Genomic DNA, 20,368 nt, shown 5'->3' with positions numbered 1-20,368 from the left:
ATTCAGTACTGGACATAATGCAAGTGCTGTTTTATTGAGAGGGATCATAGAGATTACCTTAATCAGAAAATAATTTTTGGAGGAAGACTGAGAATATTCTATTTTTACTCGTATCTGAGTAGGAAAAATAGTAAAAATTTCATAGATCTGATTTATGACATCATCTACAATTGCAGTGGCACATACGGAAGAATGGTGAAATGTAACACAATGGACAGTGAGTTTCATTCATAGAAAATGGATGGTAGCCTGCACTGCTCAGGAACGCCCCTGATTTTCAAAGAAGGTTTGTGAAAGAAAACCGTTTAAGGAAGAGAGTATTGGGACAGAATTACTTCTGGCATTAAAATTTTAAAAGTAATTTGGAAATAAGGAGGAAAACACAGCTCAGATTTTGTTCTGAGACACAGGGAGCAATTCAGGCAACATAGTTTATTTTGTATTTTTAAATATTTAATTAGTATTGTTAAATGCAAAAATTTAATCATTTTTTCCTTCTTCCTCTGGGGTATTTATAGCATCTTTGACATCTAAAAATTATATCTATTGTGTGAGTGAAAAACCATTGCTGTTGGAGAGACTTTGGTTTTGAAAAGGAATAGGGCCTTTTTGGTTTTTTGATGGCTGTCAGCACAGCTTTCTCCATCATCAGTATGTTTTTCTGTTACAGCTGTTTTCTGTGATTTTTTTTTTTTCCTGATTTTCATACAACTGTGTTTTGGAGCATATTGCCACTAAGGCACAGATTTCTGTTATGAGATTGATTTTCTTAAAAAGATAGAGGGGTAAATCAGTTAGCACTTTATAATTGCCGATAAACTTTAACAGAACATCTCCCCCTACTGGAAGAGTCGATCGACTCTGGGTCTTTTACAGTCTGGTACATTCAGTTAACTTTTTCCTCTTCTATCACCATTGGCTAGCATAGAAACATGCAGTGTTTTTTGTTGGAAGGGATTGATGGACATCATTTGATTAAAACATGACAAGCCTCTAAGCTATATCTATACTCATGTGCATGCTAAATTAAAAGAACAAAAGTCATTGAATTCTTGGCAAAGTCACTAATTTCTGATTCTGCTAACAGAAAGCAGAACTAATCATCAGTGAAATTTTCACTTGTAAGATAATGAAGAACCTGATTTTAGACAGAAGTTCACACTTGATAGTGCCTAGCATTTTCTAAGACACAATGTAGAAACATGGTACAATTTCAGAAGACATGATCATTTTTTAACATAACAATATGTATATAAAATATTGCAAACATATTTTCAGGTGATACTAATGAGAGTTGATCTGTAAGAGCAGTTTGGCTACTACCATCACTAGTCAGTTGTGGTACTAGAGGCCAGCCATTTGTGCTACTTGTAAACTATTACGGAGTCACAGTAGTCACTTCTTAAAAAAAACAGTCAGAATGTCATGGAGAGGTTAAGCATTTGCACGGATGTTACACTGAGATATTTTTTTCTTATGTAATATGCATTCATTTCTCATAATTGCACTTTGCACCTTGAAAATCTGTACAGGCAAGAAGTAGCATGCCACAAAGATTGTAGTCAAATACAGAGCTGTGTCTGACATGGTCTAATCATACTGGGTTCTTAATTTATTTTTGATAAAGTAGTCTTCTATAGTTAAATGTAGACAAAAATTATATGAAATTAGAATAGTAAAATCAGTCTGTATCAAGTAATAAAGAGAGCAGGGAACTCCCCTGTTTGAGCTGCAGGGTGCTGCAGTTGCAAGTACCTTGTTAGCTCTTTGTGACTTTTTCATGATGAAGTCTTCCTCTTAAATCCTTATAGCACAGGTGGTGTGTTTCTTGGAGTGGAAAGACAGGAGCTCAGAAACATTTAACTATGTCTTTCTGAGGAATACCAAAATTGTGAATAAGTAAAATATTAAACTGTGAGATAAAAATAGCAATTTTCTTGAATTTATCGGTATACACTGCTGTGTCATCAGACAGCTTACTTCTGTTCTCAAAAAGTTGAGTGGGAAATTTTTGTGTTGTAATAGACCAGTTTTCATTGAATTGTGAAAGAATGATTTAGCTATATTATTTTTAAGTTACTTTCATGTTTTACAAGTTTGACCAGAATTTACAACTTTTGGTTTTAATACTGTGAAACAGTTGACTAGTAAACACTAATATGCGTAGTAATTCAACTTTACATATAACAATAATAATGGGCCCTTGTGCATACTGAGAACAATCAACTGACAAGAAGAAAGATGATTATGTTTAATTTATTAATGAAGAAACAGATGCAAAGATAAGTGAATGTCAGAGTGCAGCCCGAAACATTCAAGCAGCTTAGTATGAAGCAGTAAACTATTGCTTCTCTGCTGATCTGTGGTAGGTGTCTCTGTCCATGATCTTAACCGACAGCACAGAGGGCTTGAGCTGGTTTAGTCTTTGCTGAATAAAAAAATGCCTGTTACTGACAGTGGAAGCGGACTAAGCCGGTTCTCATTACCTTGTGGTGGCTATCAACTAAGAGTTAATAAATCAACTGGTGTGTGTTATAAATCCTAATTTAATAGTTACTTACTTGAATATCTGAGCTTGTAGCTTGTAATACAGCAGAGATCCAGGTGATTTTGATGTAAAATATGTATCAATCACTGGATTATACTATTGCTGACAAAAATATTATTGATAGTAGTATTAGACTGCAGCAAGATTTAAACTTAGCTATGACTTTTTTGTAGATACAAAATATGTATTATCAATATGTTTCCTGTAGAGTTTGGTGTTAAGAAAAAGTGGAAGATACAGATTTGAGGAAGCTGGTTGTGTAGGGAGGAGCCCTTAATTTGAGAAGGGCTGCCAGCAGGACTGCACTGAAAGTCTGTGATTCCTGATAGTATGTTTGTGAGCCTGGAGAAATATATTTGCTTGAAAGTACGAGAAGATGAAGGTAAGTGTGGAAGATGATAGGACAGAATGTCAATCAGCATTGTAGCTTCTTGGTGGCAGCTATTTGAGTTTTGTTTTGTTGTTTTTTTTTAATCCACTGTCTAATCTTGTACTCACGGTGTATCACAAAGCAATACAGAAATATAGTCTGCTCTGGAAGCATATTTAAAGGAGGCATAGATCACTTGAAATGCTCCCACTTGCACAATTATTATTGTGTATGACTTCAGTAAGTCGTCTTGTGAACGGACCAACTGAAGAGGTAGATGGGGTTTCATTTTGGACATTGAAGATGTTGGGATTCCTAAGGGCAGGACTGAAGGACATTATCTAAATGGTTATCAAAGCAGCTGCGTTGTCAATCTGATCAGTATTTGTTAATAGATTTTATATAATGTACTCTTGGAGGAGGACTTTTTATGGAGCATATTTCCAGTGAATTGATAATGGGGTAGAATTTGATCTAGCCACCTGCTCTCTACTGATTTGGAGTTAGGTCATATCCTTGTCCCAGTAAGCTGACACTGGATGTTATTGTTATCCAGTCTCTCTGCCCCAAGGACTTGCCGTTTGATAGATCTGGCTTTTATTAAAGTTCAATGGAATAGATATTTTCTAACCCCCTTGGGCAAAAGAAATCTCATCATTTGCTGATATCATCAGTCCAACAAAGTAACAGGCATCATTAACAGAATTTACTGTGAAGTGGCACCCATACCTCAGCATGACACTGTGTAGCTGCTGCTAGTTGTCACAGAAATGTTTTGGGTATGGAGAAAGATTTTGGAAGAGGCACATCTTTTTGATGAGTTTTGGGATACTAACTCGTTTCTTCTGGTCCTCGTGACCTGAAGAAATTCTTCTTGTGACTGGCAAGATTCTAATATAAAACAGAGGGCTGTAAACCTTCTGAACTGCTCTGCATGTATGTAAGGTCTGTATGCACATATGTCTCTAACCAGAGTTAATATGTATAGCTAAATATTTCTGTCTTAGCTGTGGTCAAGAAAACATATTTGGCTTTTATTTACTCTTGAACTTTTTACAAAGAGAACAGTCCTGATTGCTGGAGATAAGATTGGTTAAAGTGCTGCTTGGCTGTGAGACTTGAAGATTTTATGAAGTTCAGCATTCCAGCAGTTTCAGGAATCCAAATCTTAAAAATGAGTTATGGAGTTTATGGAACTGGACTAGAGATTTGTTTTCCATTTAAGGAAATAATCTGAATATTTGAGAAGCACTTTGTCCTATATTTCATTATTCTTGAAAATGCAGTTGTCTTTAAAAATCTTTTAACTACCTGTCTTTCCTGAAAAATATAAATAAACCCATACATGTTACGATTTTGCTCTTAAGAAAGTAAAATCCAGCCCTATACTCCTTAGCTGTCTTAGTTTCCAGCAGACTGGAGTTAGGAAAACAGTGGATGGAGTGTTGAATAATGTGTAGTTGCTTTATGAGTAAGTTAATCAGAAATATAAAGCAGAAAATCACACATTATAATGCATTTTTTTACTCTTTTGAGGGAACAGTTGAACAGCAGCCGAGAGGAAAAAAAAAAAAACAAACCAAAAACCAGCAAATGAGCTATTTGTGCAGCTAGTGACTGCAGAAGGAAAACTATCTTACAGAATATTTGGCCCAAAGTGTTGTTTCTTTGTGGGCCATGATGATTTTCTTTAATTACTCCAGTAAGTGTTCATAAATTCCTTGTGGTAAAGTTTAAATAAATAAATACCCTTTTCTGACAGGGCAGTGGGTATGAACAAATCAGTAAATCCGAATGGAAGCATTAAATAACCTTCACTATCCCCAGAAAACCCTCTGATTTTAGTCATCAATCCAAATTATATTCTAAAACTTTTGAATTTAAGTTGATTTAGTTATGTGCTGTTGCTTTAGATTCAAAGTTTTAGATTCAAATTAAAAAACTAAAATGCTGAAAGGATCTTTTTGTTGATTTGGAAGCTCTGTTGTAGAGCATTTTAGACTTAATAGAGCATTTCATATTGCAACTGAGGATAAAAATCTACTTTCTTTGAGTGTCGCTCATTGCCCCTTTTCACTATCATTTTGGGGAATGAGATAATTTATTTTCTTATGGGATTTTTTATCAAATTGTGAAGAAAAAGAGTTTTCCATCACCTAGTGGGAAGTTTCATTAGTTCTTGACTGCTTAATTGATTGCATTTCTGTTGGCATCTTGCAGTTCTAATAAGAAGGAATGCAAACTCAGCCATTTATAACCTCATCCATCCTCAAGAAGACTGAGAGTTCCCTGCTCTAAGAAGAGCCGTCTAGACTCCTGACTCCAGTCTGCAAGTTCTCCACATAGTGCATTGGCTAAACCTTTGCATTTCAATAGCCAGATACTCCTCTACAGCTGTAGCTGAAATACTGCTTCAGAGCTATCGTGACTAGAGTAGGATTAGAAAGTGAGGAAAACAAATCTTTGGTGGTGCACTGGATTTTTCAGGTTTTTTCTTCTGTTTGTAAAGTGAAGATAAAAATATCCCATGGTAGCACATAAAAGTCAGCTTTTGCTCTTCTAGGTGGAACAAAAGCTAGGATTTCATATAAAGACAAGGAGATCTTGGTTGTGAGTTTGTTGAAGCTGGCATAGTTCTCTAGAATCACAAGCAATATGTAAGCGCTTTCTAAATGGAACAGTTCTTTATGTTCCATTATCAATATTAAAGAAGAATAAATAATATCTGTAGAGGTAGATAGTTTTGAACCAGTGCTGTTAGAGCTGTTTGGAAATATTGAGATCTGTATGTGTGATGCATGAATTTTTATGAGATGTTTGTTTGCCTTTCCCCAGTAAAATCAAGTTGGTTACTATTTAATTCTGGAAATGTAACAGCAAAATGATCTTAGAACTATTTAATGATCATTCAGCTATTCAGATTTTATTTCTGTGCAGTTCACATTCATCACATTTATCCATTCTGTCAATGTTCATATTCCTTACAATTGTTCTTCTTTTATATTCTCATAAATCCATTCTGTGTCAAGCAGTTTGTTATTCCTGTATTCCTATGTGTCTTTTCCCGAGGGTGTCATGAATGCAAAACTTTAAATTGGCTCCATGGAAGATTGGAAAGGTTTATGGAAGAATAGTTTATATCAAGCATAGAAAGTCCTCATGTCTTTCAAGGCTGTTAGAGTATTGAAAAAAAGTTTCTTATATGTTAGTCTTGTTCATTTATACTCTTCCTTGGTATCCATTTTAGCCATTTTTGGAGATAGGATACATACAAATGGACCTTTGGTCTGACCCATTATGTTTCTTCGTATATAGCCCTTGAAGTAATTAAACACATACTTGTGCTTCAGCTTTCATTAGATCTGATTGAACATTAATGTGTTTTCATGAACTGAGCCCTGTGTTTATCACAAACACTATTCTTAAAGAAAAGAGATTGAATCATATGGCTGAGAAGACATGATAGAATCATATTGATATAATGAAGAGGTACACAGGTCAGATGCCACTGTGCAAAGCATTAGTAAAGGCCTTTTAAGACCAAATACTTTACATGTGGGAGGTAATTGGCTTAATTGGCTGTATACTTAAAAGCTGAACTTGGAGGAAGAAATTTTAAGCTATAAAACTTTTGTGCAAAATGTGAGCCTATTTTTGTTGTTTTCCACCTTATCCTGTTCATTTCTGACCTGTTGGTTTTCTCCCACTAGACTTATGTTTAAGCATTCCCCATATTTAAGAGCAGGAGCTGCGTAGAAATCACTTCGACTTCCTTGTGTCATTCATTAACCACCACAAAGATTTCTGCAAAGGCAATACTTGCCTTTGTCCTGTGTACACATTCACTGTTGGGATTTACTTCTAACTGATTTAAGACTAAATTGGCTTCTTTTCAGGAAAAAAAAAATAATCTCATGAAGTCTAGAACAGATGCTTATCTTTCTGATTGTTGCTTCTGGAAATCAGTTGTTTTAAATGCTGATAAATACATTGCAAAGAATCAGTCTAGCATTAGGAAGTTGCAAATAAAAGTTGGATTCAGTGAAATAAGATTTAACTGATGTTTTGCTGGCAAGTCTGTCAAATCACACACATCTATTAATCACATTGAAAATTCTCTCCATTATCCAAAATTATTCAATGTCTTCCTTTTCTAACTCCATTTAGTCTGCAGTAATCAAGGTTGAACTGTACCTGTAAGGAGCTCTAAAAGCAATGGTATGATAAGTGTAAAAAGACAAAATGTTCTTTGTCCTCATTAAAGATTGTGAGCAGAGTGTTAAATAATATTAATGGCTGGGATTGTCAGTAGTTAACAGTACTTTCCTAGTACAAGTGATTTTATTGATCGATACAGTCTCAATGTAACAGGGCAGATTATTCTACTGATTTTATCGAAACCTTAACTAAGTTTGTTAGTGTACCACATATCTTTAAATAGATCTAGATGATGATGTAGATTAAGAAAAGCAGACCACCATCCATCTTTTTTTGATCAGTTAATAACTTAAATCCATCATTGCTGTGACCAGGTATTTTAAGATGCTGTTGTGCATGTTTCTTGGGTGGTACAGTTACATAGCTGGTTTTAGATGGCTGTGGATTTTAAAGAAGTGTGCTTAATACATGCAGGACTGTATTTTTGTTAAGACAAGGCAGAAAGCAAAGGAAAACGAGAGAGCAGAATAATTCTGTAGATAATTTCAAGGAGAGCCATTTATTGACAGTGTCAGCAGAGGTGTTTACTGCAAGCATTTTTCAAACATGCTTAGGAAGATTACCTGGTTTATGTTTTAAGAGATACATCTTTTGCTTTTCAAGTGGTACTACGTTGTGGTTTATGATTCATATTTTTTCCTTCATCTACAATAATCTGTTTGGTTTTGCTGTATAGAATTGTGCTGCATGAAAACTCTCATTTCACTCTTACATGTTAGAGCAGATCAAAATAAATTTTACTCAGCTAAAAGCAGAGTTTACATTAGAAGTCATAAAAGGTTTAGAAATAATGTCTAAATGCTTGTTCTCTTTTCATTATACTGTATATCATACCACTGTTGTGTCACATACTTTCACCCAAGTTAAGATGAACATCAAACTATACTAATTATGCATTTCTGTACAGTGAGAAATGGTCTCTGTCATGACCTGCATATGCTCAGGGTAACTGTAAGATATTTTAAAGGGAAAGAAATCAAGTTCTTTGCCTGAGATTTCACAACCTGATAAAGCAGAACTAGCAATATTAAAACTTGAGTGCTGGTGCACTGCTGTATTCACTGTAGTCTACTGATGGCCAATTGTTCTATAGCCATGATTGCTTCTGGAGCAGTAGAAGGCTTGAGATACTTACTTCATTTAGCCATGATGATAGAAAAAATGGTCACCTTCCTTATCCTGAAGGCAGCCCCTCATTTGACATGTAGGCATTAAAGTTTCTTTTTCCTTAATAAATATTTTATGTATTTGCTTGAGCATCTTTGGAGGGAAAAAAAAAGTCAAAACAATTTTGTATATTGTAATAAAGAGATGAAGGAGGGAGCTGTAATTCCTGCAAGGAGTCCTTATAATCACCACTTGAAGTATGACAGACAGTTTCCTTCACCCTTTTAATCGATCTACAGCATTTTAAATGCATTTTCATTTCCTACTCTGTGTTGGTTTGCATAAGCTAATACTTTGTGGTGTACAAGTGAGTACCCCTTTTTTTAATTGGACTTTTAAGGCAAGTTAAGTCTTAAGGGCTTTTTCTTCAAAATTAATCTGTAAAGCTACTTAATGAATTGCCAGTGAGTTCATGAAGAAGTGAATAATTCCATATTCAAAGCAGGATTTGAATTTGTAAGTAAGGCATAGGCCATGTTTGGAGGTGAGAGGAAGAAAACAAATTAAATGTATGCTGAATAACTGAATATCATCCATTCTGTGCTTTGTATGGAGAACTGATTCTGGAGGGCAAAAGTAGTATGGGATCATACTGCATATGTAAGCAACAGTAAATAAATCCTTACACATAAGGAAGTAGAATAAAAGTTTGATTGATAAAACTAACCTGGCAATTCTTGACTTTGAAGTGTACCATAATAATGTTTAATGTATTTATCTAACAAATTATCATCATAGGGTTTTACCAGAAAGATATTGAATTTATTTAACTCAGAATTCTCGAGCTTCTGCTTATAAGAGTCATTGCAAACAAAGAGCACAGGTCAGAAAAATCCTTTACAAGAAGAGTTGCTTAAGCAAGAAGCTATACCGTCAGTAGCTAGGGAGGTGAGAGGAGGACGAGATGAGTAGTCTTCCTCATATAGGTTGTGCGAAAGTAGTCATTGCACCTTCTCCTTTGGTCTTGCAGTAAATTGGACTCCTGCATTAGATATAATTCCTTTGTATGTCTTTCCTTTTCTTGGCTTCTGTGCAATCTTTTCTAAAGGATATGTTGAAGGATTTCAAGAGTGAACTGAGGGAACAAGGTCCTGTGCTCATGGGTAGGTTGTTATCTTCTGCTAACGCTTTCTCCACACACGTCAGTGTTGCTTGCCTTTATTTCTCTTTTCACCTCTTATTGTCTCTGTAATCTGAATATAATATGAATTCAGTTAAGTGTGAAAAAGTTAATTTTACTGAAACTGTTGATTCTAGAATGTCTTCACTGTGGGTACGTTTACAAACATTTAAAAACATCACTGATGTCTAAACTTACAAGTCTCATAGGGATTCTTCATGTTGACTTTAAAACCATGAACATTAAGAAACTTTTGTAGAGTTGCTTATCATCAATACTATGAATTATATATAAAAAAATCTTCAAGAAGTATTGACAGGAAAATTGTTGATGCAGTTTCTTTTTAATTTCTCATAACTATTATTGTCTTTAATATAATTTTTCTTCTGTAAGTGAAAAAGTTTGCAGAAACAAAGCATGAAGTAGAAGTAGAACCTTTAATTTCATTAGGCATGTTGTAACTGGTGAAGATTAATGTATATATCTCTTGCTAATTCTTTTCAATTACTCAGTTCATATAAATTCCCAAACCTTGTTAATTATGCTGAAGTCAAGTGGTAATTTTTAACAGTATTTCCACAGCTAGGGAATTTTCCTGGTCTAACCTTGCCCTCCTGTAGAAACTCTCAGCAGATTAGGTATTCTGACTCTAGTCCATTCATTTCCAGCACAAGCCTAATTGCTGACGACTGCCTGCCACAGGTACCCTGGTTATCGTACATTTAAGGGATGCAGGTTCTTCTGAGAACAAATAAGGAAAGATTAATTGTTTGTTTTGTTTCATCCCAAGAGAAATGTAGGAGCTTAATCAAGAAAAATAATTTCTTCTGTTGATTTGGCTTATTTGTGGAAAGGGATAATTGTATAGAGGCAGGCATAGAGCTATGCATTTTGAAAGAAATTTTGCAATTTACCTTCGTGGGAGGCAAAGATAGAGCAAAATGAATGTAACACAGCATTGGAATTGATGGGGATGGTTCACATTTCTCATAGTAAGTAATTTGGCTGCTGGCTTTTATTTGAACCAATATTGCTAGTTGGTATTGTCATTTGTTTTGTCTGCTACTTTGGATATCTAATCAAGGACACGATAGTAGGGGGAAAAATGCTTTTCCAAATTGTCCTCAATTGTTAGAGCACGAAGTGAGCTAAACACTCTGGTATTTCCAATTAAAGAACTTGTTTCCAGCAAGTACCATTAAATCTATCTTTCCTAATCTGATAAATAAGCTATCAAAGAGTGGAACACATTAATTGAGAGCAATTAGTTCAGAGCTCAGTATAACAGTCAGAGTAAACCAGTGTTATCAATGAATCCAAATTTTACATAAAGCAGTAAGAAGCAGTGGTGGAAAAAAAAATAGAGTTGCAAGTAACCACTAAGAACAAAGGAAAATTTTATCTGTGATATAGGAGTAAGTCTTGTTTGTTTCTCCTCACAACAGAAGCACTAAAAGCCTTTTCTTTTCAAGACCTCATTTGTGGGAGTCAAATTGTATTTGACACCTCTGCTGTGTACATTTCTCCTTGAACATTGTGCAGGAAATAACACACATGGGAAAATCTCAGATCCTACAATTCAGAGCCGGTCACAAGATTCATTCCAATTACTTCTAAAGCTCAAGAAAGCCCTGCTTACACTATGTTTGTGGTTTTTACTGTCTACATACGATAATCTGTTAAGTGTCTGCTTCTGTTAATAACCAGTAACCCATGTGCCTGATAGAGACTTAAACCTAGCATGTTGGATTTTGATTCCTCTTTAATACAGGTGGGTGTCCCCAAAGACATTTTTGATGGGTGTTCTTTTCTTTCAGCTGTCCATGCACACCAAGTAGTATTGACCCATGTGGTACAAGCATCATTCTGCACGTGGGTCCCCTAGATATTTCTCTTAATGACAGATGACACCTAGATGATCCTCTTATGTCCCAGCCTCTTGCCTTTTGAGAATGAGTGCATCAGCATGAGGAGAAAGCCTCTCTGTCACTTAAATATCAAAATAGATATATAGGCTTTGAGTATTAGTATATATTTGTTGTGTATATAAGGCTTTGGAGTAATGTGCTCCATCAAGAAGAAGGCAGGAGAGGATACACATAGTCAATTACACACTAAACAGGCTTATTTGTGTATCGAATTTTACAGAACTATGTTGGTTAGGTAAGTCATATTGCTGATGTTGGCATCACTCATGTAAACTGACAGCACAAATACACCAGCTGCCGCAGCTTTTAAAACTGCTGTCTTGGAACAGCAGGTTTTGTGGTGTGTCCATGGCCTTTACAGCAGCAAAGTGGCTGGAGTCTGCTTTTGTAGAATTACAGTTTTAAAATGGTTAGATACAAATCTTATTTCTTATGCTGTTGCAACCCACTGGCTGTGTCTATTCTAGGAAAATGAAAAGGTCAGTGGTAACTTTCCCAATAAAATGTTCTTAGAAAATGTCATTCCAGTTATGTGTGTCTGGCTGGGGGAGTTCATCCTCCATTTTTTAGTGTCTTATCTTTTTTTATTTCCAGAATATCATTATCAGTAGGGAAATCCAGCATTCATAGCTGTGCTAGTATGGTATCATATCAGCTCATGAACTGATGATAACAGACATGCTACAAAAGACATAGCACTTTGAACACAGATCATTTACAGTATTTTTCTTTAAATCCTTCCTGCCAAGTCATTGGGAGATAACAGTTGCATACTGTGGTAACTGTGGTTTTCTAAGCAGTTTCCCTGTAATGTTTGCTTCTCAAAAATGTTCCGAACATCCCCAAGAAATCAAGAGGAAGTTAGCCAGGTGAAACCTCTTCCAATTTTGCCAGCAGTCCAAGTGGACTTTTCAGCATGGGATCCAGACCACACACCTAAGTTCAGTGGGGAAGATTCCTAATGTAATGTTTCAAAAGCACTCTTAAAGTAACAGGAGATTACAGAGGAGCAAAGACCTTGCACAGGATTCATAATCACAGCCACAGCACTTAAGCAGCTGTGTCTACATTATCCAGTCAGATGGTTCTCTGTCTGTTTGGACTCAGTCAAGGTCATGCAGTGATACATGCTAATAGTTTTGAACAGCAGCAGTCATATAACTTCAGGGTTAGGAAGCAGTTTGCTTTTTTGTAATAACATTGTATTTATATGCCATAAACTAGTGTTTACCTGCTTTACAGGTGGATTTTTTTTATAATTAATCAAATTCAGGTAAGTTTAATTATGTGACCTTAATTAATTATCCAACTTTAAAAGCTGGAACGATGAGGACAGGTTCTGTAAGAGTAATTTACCATAGGATATTGAGGTCTTTTTGTAGTATTGGAAATAAATGTTAGTAGGTTTTGTGATGCATTTGTGCTCTAATGATGCAGGAGGCTGTTGTTGTGGTCCAGTGCAGGTGCTCAGGAGCAGTGTGATTAGTATAAAAGTACAGACAGCACTTCAGTGCTCTGATAGCCAGCCTTGGAATCTGAAAATAAATTAAAAAATGGATGTTGGGAAAAAAAAAAAAAAAAAAGAAATAAAAAAGAAAATCCCAATTGCTTGAGATTGGCCAATTATTTTAGCCCAATTTTACAAAATGGTGATGTTCACCCAAGAAGTAAGACGGAAGTCCACCACTGACCATTCTGACCATTGACTGACGCATTGACATATTGGGCAGATGGCGGACCTGGGTTTGTTAATGTGTGGATGGACAGGGCACTAATCCATCATCACAAGTACATTGTGTTCACAATCTGAATTATTTTTCCTGTAGTATATTTACCAGTTATAACCAGCATGTTATCATATCTATATTTGTATATTATCTCAACCACTACTTTTTTATATTTACAGCAGATTCTTTCGACTTCATATGTCAATACCCATCTTCCCACCTTTTCTTGTTTTGCTGGTTTTTCCCTGAAATTTCATTTTGTCCCCTTGACTGGTTTATTCAGTCTACATATCATTCATAATGGTGTCTTCTAATGATCATGTGTTGAAGGATACCTCTGTGTCCAGTCAACAAAGAATGCAAGGAGTTTTGTAGACTTCAGTTCAACTATAGATCCTTTCTGAACCCTTATACTATATCCACATATGCTTTGATTTCAGGGTGCAAATTCTCCAAGTGTACTTTCACTGGTGGCATAGAATCATAGAATAGTTAGTGTTGGAAGGGACCTTAAGATCAGCTAGTTCCAATCCCTCTGCCATGGGCAGGGACACCTCCCACTAAACCATGTCACCCAAGGCTCTGTCCATCCCAGCCTTGAACACTGCCAGGGATGGAGCATTCACAACTTCCTTGGGCAATCCATTCCAGTGCTTCACCACCCTCACAATAAAGAACTTCCTCCTTATATCCAATCTAAACTTCCCCTGTTTCAAGCTGTTACCCCTTGTCCTATCACTACAGTCCCTAATGAAGAGTCCTTCCTCAGCATCCTTATAGGCCCCCTTCAGATACTCTTATTTGCTTATCATGGAGCCTAGAGTCTGATTAAGCTGTCTGTGCCACAGTAGTATTGTTCTGTCCTTGCACTGAGGCACCAAGAATTGTGACAAAATAACAATTTAAGGTTAGTTTCAGATGCCAAGGCTTATTTGCAGGGTAAACAAGACCCTCTCGGGCCAGAATACCTGTGCAGCACAGTCTTTTTGCTAATTCTTCTGGCATCGGAAGCCCAGAGACCAAATACTGATGTCAGAAAACAACAATATAACTAAGGAAGACTGCTGTCTAAAAATGCCAGAGTATATGATTCGGGAATTCTTGATTCTCAGTCCACTTTACTGGCCAAAATTAAGTAGCTCTCTAATTGCTGAGTAAGGGACATCAAGCAATTGCTATGTGTGGAAACAGCATTAAAACCATGAAATTTTAGAGAGCAGTTTGACATTTTTGCAGTACTTTCATGTTATATTATTTTTTAACAGAAATCCAGGCAGCTATGTTACTTCTGTTAGCGAGCTAACTTGCAATCTTGTTTCTCCTTTCCAGAGAAGTCATCCTGTTTTCAATAACAAGGATGTGGAGAGTTTTAGCCAAATCAGAACATTGCAAAATTACTATGCTGTGATAAATGCAGCCCTCTGACTGCTGCTGCTTTTCTGCCATCAGCACAGCAGAAGTAAATAAGAATTTGCTGACCAAGTTAGGATGATTTCTTCTCACAAGGAATTGCATTGTTCCTCACCTTTATCAAGGACTCCCTTGCTAGTGAGTTTTGGGAGGGACAAGTGTCAAGGAACAGAACTATAATGAAGTACCTGTGATTTAGCAAGTATTACATTGTTCCGTCAATTCTGTAAAAACTTGTCAGTTTGCCACCCAAATAAATACCTAGCGTGCGTAAAACATGGAGTAGAGTGACCTCTGGAAGAAAAATCAATGGCAATTCATATTTCATATGTCTGTAATTGCTTATGAGAGCATGGCAGCAGTTTGTTTATAGAGCAGCTTGTTCTACCAGGGGTTGTCTCCTGACTTTTTCTTCTTTGCTGTGGTGATGCCTGTCGGGGACTGTGAATCACAGCCAGATGCAGCAATAGACAAGTTTTATTGGTGGTGATTTTTTATTATTGTTTTCACATTACTGTCTTCAGAATTGCTGCACCATGCTCCATTTGAACCTTGGCACTAATCCAGCTGTTTCCTTGGAAGACTTCTGAAGCTGTTTTTTACCTTCTTTTCAGTAGGCAAGGCTTTATCTTCTGTGAAGTTATCCATTTGCTAGTGTTCTAACCATCAAACTGAATCCATTTTGTGGCCTTCATTTTTAACCGATTTGTCAGAGAGTCAAGGAATTCTCAGAGTCTGGTAATTTAAAGACAGAATTTGAAAATATCTTTTTTTTCCCTCTGCTTTGCTTTGGTTTTTTTTTTCATCTTTTTTAAGAAGCTGTTGGAAGATTTGTATCCCCACTGAGGACTGAGATGTCATAGGGATAGAGAAAATGCCGCTCACTTTATGGATTACTGTTAGGTCAAGAAAACTTTGGCAGCATTGATTAACTTGACAGTGAGTACAGCAGTACATTTATCACTTATGGTTGTGCTGTAGAAAATCTAATAAGAGGCAAACAATTCCCTTTAGAGCAGTAACAGGCTCACTGTGGCTAACGGTGCATGCACTGGAAATTTCTGACTTTAAATTATACCCTTGCTGCTAGTTGGGTCATTGACTCAAAGCTACTGTGTTTTCACTACTATGTTCTCTATTATTAATTTGATCAAAATTGTTTTGGCTTCTGTAAATGTGATCAAACTGTATATTGGAGTTCATGTAAACTCATAAGCTTTTTTGAAGAAGACATGCAGAAGGAGCTTGATCCAAGCTTCGTTATGCAGAAGGGACAGCTGTCTGTTATAACTACAGATGTTTGGGGTCTTACAGGGTCTTTTTTTTTTCAAAGAAAAATATTGAACTGTTGCTTACAAATCAGCCTCTAATTCACACATTTAAATAAACCCAAACCCCAAACCTGTCTTACATTTATTAAGTTTCACTGATTGGTCAGAAGGACCTTTTTCATATGTGCAAACATGTGCTTTGTTAATTACCAGTAATTATCTTAAAAATTCTATACAGCTTGATTTATAAATACGTTCTTCCAGTTGCTTGTTTTTGTGAGAATTACGAGAACCAAACAACAAACAAGAGATTTTCTGTACCTCCTGGGTATAAGCATTGCTGCTTGTCTGTAAGTTAGTGTTTGGTTCTAATCTGATCATGAAATGATATTTTATTCAGCATTGCTTGGCTTCACCTTAATAAATCTTTTCTAGAAGTCCATGACCAGTACATTGGGAAGTGTCTTTGCATTGCAAATCTAGAGAACAGGTTTTTGGTTTTGTTTCTTTAAGTCCTTCTCTTGGTAGTTCTCTTAAATGGAAGCGCTGCAAAAGACAGTCTTCTACAGAAGTGTACCAAGCTTTTTTTCAGTTCAAATAACCAAAAGTGAGTAAGGGCCACATATCTGAATAATTGTGTTTTCTAGGTACAAGCAGGAAGGAACCATGAAGAAAATGCAGTATTAAATGCAGATCAGAACATAGAGTGTGGAACTACATTTGTGGCTTCATATTTGTGATATAATCTTCAAAATTGCTGTTCGAATAAGAGAGTAGTTTGGGTTTTTTTTTTTTTTATTAGCATATATGGCTCTCTACAGTAGACAGCCTTTGTGAGTAGCAGTTATTTCAAGTATTTTGTGTTATTTTAGGGAGTTGTTTGAATTGGAGGTTTTGTTCTGCAGTATCTGTAAAAATGTCGTTTTCTTTGTTGGGAGAGGAGTATTCTACTTGAATCAATTGTCAGGAGGCTTAATGTAATAAGGCAGTTTGTGGTCTGACTAAGAGAAACACTGTGCAAAAGAAATTCCCATAGCAGTTTGTTTTTAACAGAAAAACTGAATTCACCTGAAGCATAAATACATTGAAAGCCAAGACTTAATAAGGTAGAGCAGCTTTAGAAGGAAACAGAGTGGGTTGCTGTCCAAAGTATGTCTTGTAATGGCTACAATGGTATCTCTGCTAATGATAGTAGACCACCATCAACAGCATAACAGCAGATTCTTTGCAACAAATTATCAGGGAGGCTGACATAAGGACACTCTGTACAGGGAGGGGGAAAAATACAATTGAAATAGTGCTTCCAGTTTCAATATTTTTTATTTTTATTTTTTTTAATTTGCAGCATAAAGTTTTGTTTCTCGTACTGTATTTTTAAAGGCAAGAAGACACATTTCCACACTTTTTTCTGGGTTCATACAATAAGGGAGTTACCCTACTGCCTGCCTTACTGAACAGAGACCTGATATTGATTAACTATCACACTGGCATCAGAACTACTCTTAGGATTCAATTTTTTTGTTGTTTTGCATATTTTATTGATCAAAAGTGGTAAATGAGCATCAAGCGTGCAAGAAGACGACGAATTGTTTACTTGCATAAAATAGCCTTTCAATAAGGGAAGATGCATTGCTCACACTTTTGGTGCTGTTCTGCTGCCCGAAGCAGATGGCATTCAGCTGCTATTGATTTGCTCCTATAGTTACAGAGCAGCATGTAACAAGAGATGCTCATTTCTCTGAGAGGTAAGGTTTTGGCCAGGGTGTCGGGATTGAAAAAGGAGGGACAAGGCATTTTGAGGATTGTTTGGGGTTGCTTTTTTTGGCAAGAAATAAAAGGGAAAACTTGCAACTTCTGTTAGCAGTTCTGCACAGACAAAAAGCGGGGTTTGTGTACTTGCAGAGAAAGGGAGTTACTTTGCCTGGTTCTAGCACTTCTGGTAGCATTAATTCTCACTGTAGATTGAATCCATGAGCAAGCAAGTACTTAAGGGTGTAAAGAGCATCCAGAATTTAGGATCAGAGACTCTACACCACACTTTTTAGCTGCTGTATCTTTTATTTATACTTTTTTTCCCTCCTGCTTGTTTAGACACTGTCTATTCCTTAGCAAGACAAAGTCATGCTGCAGTATGCTGGGCTTCATTCTGCAAACAGTTCATTTCACTGATGAGTAAAGAATTTAATAATTTGCTGTTGGATCTCTCCTGTAATGGGTGTAAGTGGGAAGAGGGACAAAGAGAGCTTTTTCTGAAAATTTGCAAGGGTATTTAATGTAAAATTTTGACATGAACAAAGTCTTTATTTGACAGATTTTAATGAAAATTACATGCATGATAAAGGAAGGTTTCAGTAAATAAGGCATAGGAATTACTGTTTTAAGACATTTTAGATGATTGAAAGTCTCATTTCTGGAGGAGTAGTATGGTGGGTGGTGCAAAGAAGCAGGGTGCAGTCCCCAGTCAATCTGGTTTAACACAGAAGTAACACATCTGTCAAGGTCCACATGTGTGTTAGTACAAGAATTAACAAACTCAGCCTATTGATGACAAAACTGGACCAGTTAAATATTCTGACAACACATATTAAAGTCTTCCTTGCCCACATGACTGTTCTGCAGTGGCTGTTACCGCTGGAAGTGCTTACTGTTGATTTTTGAACAGTCTTGAGCATCTTCCTGCTCTGATGTTGTTTGGCAAAATAATTTACTCTGTTATGACCGCCCTGTTATTGTCCAAGTCATTTATATTGTCTTCCTTTTTAATGAAAATAATCCATGAGTTATAACCCCTGACAAAACATTCTTACAGCATAGTAGTTATTAATCAAGAATTTAATTTAAACGTACATATTAGTGTCTGTTAAAAAATGTCCTACTTCATCTGTTCAAGCTTCTGTTCTCTGACATTGATTCCAACTTGCCTGTGTAATTTATGAAATGCTCTCTAAGCTTTTTTGATATCCATATGGTTAGATATCACTACATCTTGACCATTTCTTATGCTGCTTCTGTAGCATAAGTAGGCAAGAAGAGATTGTCTGAACCTTTGACTTTAACCTATTGGTTTCCGTGCAGAGTAGAAATTTCCTACAAATGTTTTCCAAAGAGAGCAAACCTTGTTGAATTTCTCAGAAAACTGATGCTTTTGAGTCAATGGCTAATGCTGTCAGCACAGCATCTACTGCATTGTTCTAAGTTGATTGTGTCTTGGTCTCCTGTGGTGCTAGGGAAATGTTTAAAACATAAGAATTATTACAAACAGAAGGTAATTCAATATGATCTGAAAAAGGGGATGTTTTAAAACAGATTTTTCTTTGCTACAGTGGTTCTACAAGAAAGCCAGTTGTTTTCACAAACTAGAACAAAGACATTTATACTATTGTCCTATTCCTGTGGTATCTATATACACTGTTAAGACTGACTCATTTTCCTCAGCCCCCAAGTCTCATTTCTGAGTTTGTTAGTGATCAAAACTTTGTGCTTCTCTGCCCTAGTGTGAACAACAACCTCATTAACTACACAATTAGGATATCGGAGTAAGTTGTTAGTATGTTAATAATTTGGGGGAACAAAACAAAACAAAAGGAAAAAAACCTACAGACTTTTACCTCACTTTTGCTGTTAAAAGTAAGTAAATGTCTTGCAACTGCAGATTGTATTTTCTTATTAAGCTGATTAAAATGTAATGGAAGCTTCAGAGTTCTTAAAATTAAGCTTACCAGTTTCCTTGCAGTGACACTTCCAACACTGTAAAATAGCCTGGAGTCCTTATTCAACACCACATTTTGTGCTGAAAGAGCTACCAACATACAAAACTAAAAAAGAAGAAATCCCCCCAAAAAAACTCACCATATAAATCTAAACATGTGTGGTCAGCTAAGTTACCCCTTGTTACCTCTGCAAAAATGGCACTGTGAGCTTACTAACCCCTGGTGCAGCGAATTCCCTGTGCTTTCTACATCTCTTGTTTGGACTTTGGATTGGGTACCTGCTGCTTAGTCTAATTAGTTTCAAAGGGAATGTCGAATCATTTCTCAGGAGTTCACTATGAGTCAAAACCTCTGACAAGAAAATATCAAGGAGATATAACAAAATAAGTTATTGTAGACTTGAATAGCATTTTTGTTACCGTACCTTGTGGAAACAATGCAGATGGGGAAGTCATCCCTCAATGATTTCTAGATTTTTGATACAACATTTACATGTAATTAACCTTCTTGTGGGAGAGTAAGACTTAGAGACTTGGTTTTAATAGGTAATTTCCTCAGTCTTCATCACATACCTGGCTCTTTCCTTGTTCCCAGCAAAACCAGCAAAATTGGAGCTGTGGGATGCTTTTTTTCTCAAACAAAAAAAGTGAAAATGCTATTTCAAGGCTATTCTTAAAGGTTTCAGTATTGTTCTGGGCTTTTTCAGTTCTTGCAAGCTGCTTTACTTGACCAAAACCACATTATCCAACAAAAAAATCAAGATCCAATTCAACGTAAGTGTTTTAACAGAATAGTCTGTGACATTATCCAGAGACTGGAGGCCTGGGGAGATGAAGAGAAAGATGGTCATGCTGCAGAACTATGCCTCTGTTTCTCTGACTGTTGAGGTAATATTGTCA

At 36.2% G+C, this 20,368-nt stretch overlaps 1 protein-coding gene across 4 annotated transcripts in view; it reads left to right on the top strand.

Annotated features, from left to right (window-relative positions):
- Positions 1–20,368, top strand: part of SNX24 (sorting nexin 24) — a 93,850-nt gene that overhangs the window by 55,940 nt on the left and 17,542 nt on the right. The window lies entirely within an intron of this gene.

The sequence above is a fragment of the Pezoporus flaviventris genome, unplaced genomic scaffold (assembly GCF_033815535.1).
Source record: "Pezoporus flaviventris isolate CSIRO_AGI_PZ_B2104156 unplaced genomic scaffold, CSIRO_AGI_Pfla_v1 ptg000050l, whole genome shotgun sequence".
NCBI lineage: Eukaryota > Metazoa > Chordata > Aves > Psittaciformes > Psittacidae > Pezoporus > Pezoporus flaviventris.
Note: the sequence above shows the minus strand (reverse complement) of the source record. Positions and strands in the feature narration are given on the sequence as shown.